The sequence below is a fragment of the Oncorhynchus mykiss genome, chromosome 17 (genome assembly GCF_013265735.2).
Source record: "Oncorhynchus mykiss isolate Arlee chromosome 17, USDA_OmykA_1.1, whole genome shotgun sequence".
Lineage (NCBI taxonomy): Eukaryota > Metazoa > Chordata > Actinopteri > Salmoniformes > Salmonidae > Oncorhynchus > Oncorhynchus mykiss.
In genome coordinates, this window is record NC_048581.1 from 61,809,472 (window position 1) to 61,814,117 (window position 4,646).

The following is a 4,646-nucleotide window of genomic DNA, read 5'->3' on the forward strand; positions in this document are numbered from 1 at the left end:
CTTAGCCGTTATAGTATGGAGAGGGATAGCCTCTGGGTATCGAGTAGCACAGCACATTGTTAGTTAGAACTGGTTACCCGACCTAGTTTTTGGCAACAGACCTTCACAATCAATTATCACTCATTCAAATGGTTCCCCCACCACAGGAATCGGGCAGAGTGGCGCACAAGAAACTGTTTGAGTCGCTTTCCCAGTGAGTTGACATACATGACATGTTTTACAAAATTGGACAATGTCAGACTTCAAACCTGGCCAGAAAAAAAATTATGAAGGACTTCGTGATCCCCAAATGTCTGGACCACACCTGGTCATGGAGGAGTGACAGCCCCTGCTGTCAGAACGGTGTAGGAACAACCACTTGAACCACTTCACTCCAGTTACTGACTGTTATGAGCTGCCCATTTACGCATCAAAACTCCTGCTTCCATAAAGTAGGCGGTCTCCCTAGTTTTAGCAGCATAGATAGGATCCGGTTTCCCAAATGCTGAATCATTAACTCGGTTCGAAGGACGAGCCAAAGACGGTAATAAACCCACGCTTTTTAACTTAGGGGATGGTGACAGGGATTGTTTCGGTTTATTTTGCAAAACTGTGCAGTCCGCAATCACGTGACCCTTTTGGTGACATCATGCGAAGGCTAGGGTCGTTGTAGAAAAAACAACAACCCGAACGAGGCACTGAAGACCTTAGGCTTTCAAAATGAGGTCACACCAGCTTACTCATCTGCCAACACTGCTGCCTGGGCCAATGTCGCCACTTTCTGTTCATTTCAATGAACTACTACTCTCAGGCAGGTTGCTTTTAAAATACTCCAACAGCATCAACTTCCGAATATCAAAGGTGTTAGCGTAACGGGCCGAACACCAGCGATTGAACAGATTTTTTGTCCCTAGCAAACTCAAAAGTACGGTGAGAGGGTTTGTGGTTCCTGAAGCGCTGCCTTTAAGCTTCAGGCACCAACTCATAAGCCCGCAACACGGTTGTTTTAACTATATCGTACTGTAAACTTGTCTTCCAGGGAGAAAGCGGCTACTACTTCCTGGGCTTTTCCAGACAATTTACATTGCAACAGGAGCGGCCAAACCTCGAGTGGCCACATGCTCAAAGCAGAGAAATTGGAATCAACTTCCGAAATGGAAGGACTAACGCAATATTTTTACTCACTTCAAAGTAGGCTTGATGATGGGTAGGTTGTGGAGTTGTCGGATCCTTACCTCCTTGTCGGCTCATATGGCCATTTTCCTAATTTCTAAATCAAACTCCAGCTGGATAAACACGCTCTTTATATTTTAGCTCCATTTCCAAACAGGCCAGCACCACCTTTAGCCTAGCGGTCCCGTCTGAACAACCCGAAGCAGAAGATAAAGGGTTGAATCGGGGCAATGTAGAAGGGGTACGAGCAACCCCTTCCTCCGCCTTGGCATCGGAAGGTCTATCCGCCTCCCTCATATTTCAAAAAGAAAATTCATTTTCTCACTAAACCCCCCCTGACTAGCACCAACAGCTCAGCTTTAGCTTTTCGGGCTTCCTCAGGGACAAAGAGTCCATAATGATCAGCTATAGCGCAAAGGTCTACTTTACAAAACCCCACCAACCGAGGGAGCTTCAATAAAATGGGAGATGGCTGAGGCAGTCATGGTACACAGCAGCCTAGTGAACACATGTAAATTAAGTCACCCAAACTCACAACCAAACCTCAGTCTCCAATCACAGAGATCAGAGCAGCGGGGTCCTGTGGATTTAATAATCCCGGATGAGCCCCCCATTATGTTACATACGCCCCCTGGGTGAAGGGAACGCAACACCCTGCTACAACTCAACTCCCCGTGGAGTGAAAAAGGTATGTGATTGTAGGTACAGGGGAAGGACAACAGACAGAATTTTTTTTACCATTTACAGTGAATTTATTATTCCTAACACAGAAATGTGGGGAAAAGGGGCTGGACAGAACCAAAGAAAATAAAGTAAAAGTTAAATAGTCCCCTCTCCTACCTACCCACTACTTACCTAATATTTTAGCACCTCCTGGCGAGCTAACCAAAATACAGGGGGTGGTCCGCCCAGGTCTTGCCTAGTGTGCATAGACAGTAAATACTACAGCTTATGTATGCCCGCAGGCCTCTTGCCTAAACACTCCAAAGGTGCATTCCCCTTCCCCCCCCCAGGAACAAATAAAACAGAATAATTACTAACTGAAAGTGAACAATTTCAATAATCAAAAACACTAGGCCCTATTGGCATACAGGAGTAGCAGCTACAAAATACTTCAACAAAACTTTCACAGACTAACAACCAACACAGGACATCAAAGAAGCTCTCTCCTCCTGACCAAGGATCACTGGCTTTTATCCAGCTGTAGAAGGAATTGGTAATTGAAGACAGGTGTTTCCCCTGACGAGAGGGAGGGTTCAGAGCGCCAATCATCGATGGGGCCGACCAATCAGCTGCTTGAAGAATACAAGATTCCATTTCCTGAAATACACACACATATACATACAAACCCACAACAACACAGAAACTGGGGAACGTAACATAGTTTTCTTATGTCTTACCAGTCACCATGAGCTTGCATGTTCCTTAAAAAACAATAGGCTTTGTTGTAAAGGGTGTGGATGTTTTTCTTTTGTAAATTACTGATGACTCATTTTAACCACACTTAATTCTCTAATCTCTTTCTCCTTTAATATACCAGAGAGCTGAGTTGCTATGGGAACAGGAACTGTATGTTCCATTTTGTTACTCTGCATCTGCCCCTACTGCCACACCTTCCCTGCATATGTAAGTGACATGCTCCAAGTTTTCCCCTTTTCAAACACAATCCTATAAGCCTGTTTCAACCCTGATGGTCAAAGCAACAAAACTGTTTATGGAACAGCTTTTAGGGGAATATTAACCATTCCGCTATTAAAAAGGCTTTGGTCAATAGCATGGCTCTGAAAACATCTTTGTTCTGGTCCTTGATGGCATCCCACACTGGCTGTGTGTGTTTGTGCAGGACTGCCAGGTGAGCCTGAACTTTGCAGCTGAGGCAGAGAGGTTCTGTGCAGCCTTGGAGAGACAGATCCAACAAGCTCCAGATTTGGACAGCAACACACACACACACGTCACATCACATTTACAATATAATTAGTTCTCTCAGCTTCAGGCAGGCCAGTCCTCTTCTCTTTCTCCCCTCGTCTCCTCTTCCCCGATCTCGCTGTCTCACTTGCTGTCTCTCTTCCTCTCCCTCTCTTTCTCAAACAGAGCTAGTGGGCAGACTCAGCTGCACCGTACTGACAGTGTGGACTCTGCCTCAGGCTGTTTGTGTGAACAGGAACAGAGCAGATCTGGGATCAGCACTCCATATCCAGATGTGTCAGAACGAGAAATATATAGGCCAACATCAGCACACTGGAGCTCAGACAGACCCAGATAATTCACTATTAGATACATTTTATGATGCTGCATTAGAATGGAAGAAAATATAAATGGCTGTCTGACTGATTTAATCTTGTCTCTTCTCCAGACAGTAGTCCCAGGTGGGAGTGGGCCCAGAGCAAGGCCTCAGTGTGAGTACAGCACCTGCACCACTATTGTGGTGATACTTATGATTATTATGATACTGCATTATGATCACATTTATATCTCTGTTATATCACAGTTATCAATGTTATTGTATTGTAACATCCTCATCTGTGTGCAGTCTAGTGAGCTGGACCCTGCTCTGAGGAAGCTGCTCAGGAAGGCGGGGCTAAACGAGGAGGATATGAAGGACAGACACACCCTCCTCCTAGAGGGGCACACCCTGAGATGATCAGAAAGAGCTTTCGATCAGTGAGAGAATATGACTGTGGCATGTCAATGACAGTAGACAATTTCCAATACATGGTGAATTTGATGTGTGGTTAGTACAATGGTGTCTGTGTGCACGTATGATAGGTGGGCTCACCTTCTGCTGTAGTCTGAACTAATCTGTATCTCTCTCTATTTCATCTCATCCACAGTCTGTGACGCAGTGGTGACCTGTCATTCAGGGCAGAGCCCCACCTGTTAAGCTTTTTGTTGCCTGTTTTTCATGTTATTTTGGCATTAATACATGTCACACATGTTTGCAAACAATGTCAAATAATCATTAAGTTAATAAAGCTACAAACAAACTTGGTCTCTTTTTTGCTTTCTTGTGTAAAGCAGATCCAAAATGCAGGTGTTTCAGCCTGGCTCTGTGCTTTCTGTGATGGTGGGGCAACCAGCGGAAAATATAGAGCTTAGGGGTTGGTAATGTTCTCTAGTTGCGCCGTGATTGGCTCACTCATGGGGACACGTCACCGCAAAAATCTACGAGTAGAGCTCAAATTCAAGCCCCTTGGGTGCTGCTATAGAGTTACATTAGAAGTGCCCATCCAAGAAGGCTCAAGGTCATTGGCCACAGATAAAATGATGTCAAATCACATATCTACAGTAGCTTTGATTGGACTGATCATGTCAACATCATACTTTCAAAATCTTAGCTAGCAGTCACCATCATGAATCAAGTCAACAATATACTGGACAATTATTTCCAATCCGTGCCACATGAAGAGAAATTATACGTAAAATGTATCGGTGCTCTTCGGCCATTGGACATAAACCTTACACTAGTCGGAAATCGCAAATTCAACAATGAAGGG

At 44.7% G+C, this 4,646-nt stretch overlaps 1 long non-coding RNA gene across 3 annotated transcripts; it reads left to right on the top strand.

Moving 5' to 3' along the window:
* The first annotated feature begins 460 nt into the window (after positions 1-460).
* LOC110494291 lies at positions 461-4,185 on the top strand. 3 transcript variants are annotated; one of them, XR_005037041.1, is made up of 4 exons: positions 461-2,778; positions 2,996-3,548; positions 3,683-3,867; positions 3,984-4,178. It is a non-coding gene; the product is annotated as an uncharacterized LOC110494291 (long non-coding RNA). The 3 variants fall into 3 exon arrangements; XR_005037042.1 differs by having other exon boundaries at positions 3,683-3,813; XR_005037040.1 differs by having other exon boundaries at positions 3,683-4,185.
* The last annotated feature ends 461 nt before the right edge of the window (positions 4,186-4,646 follow it).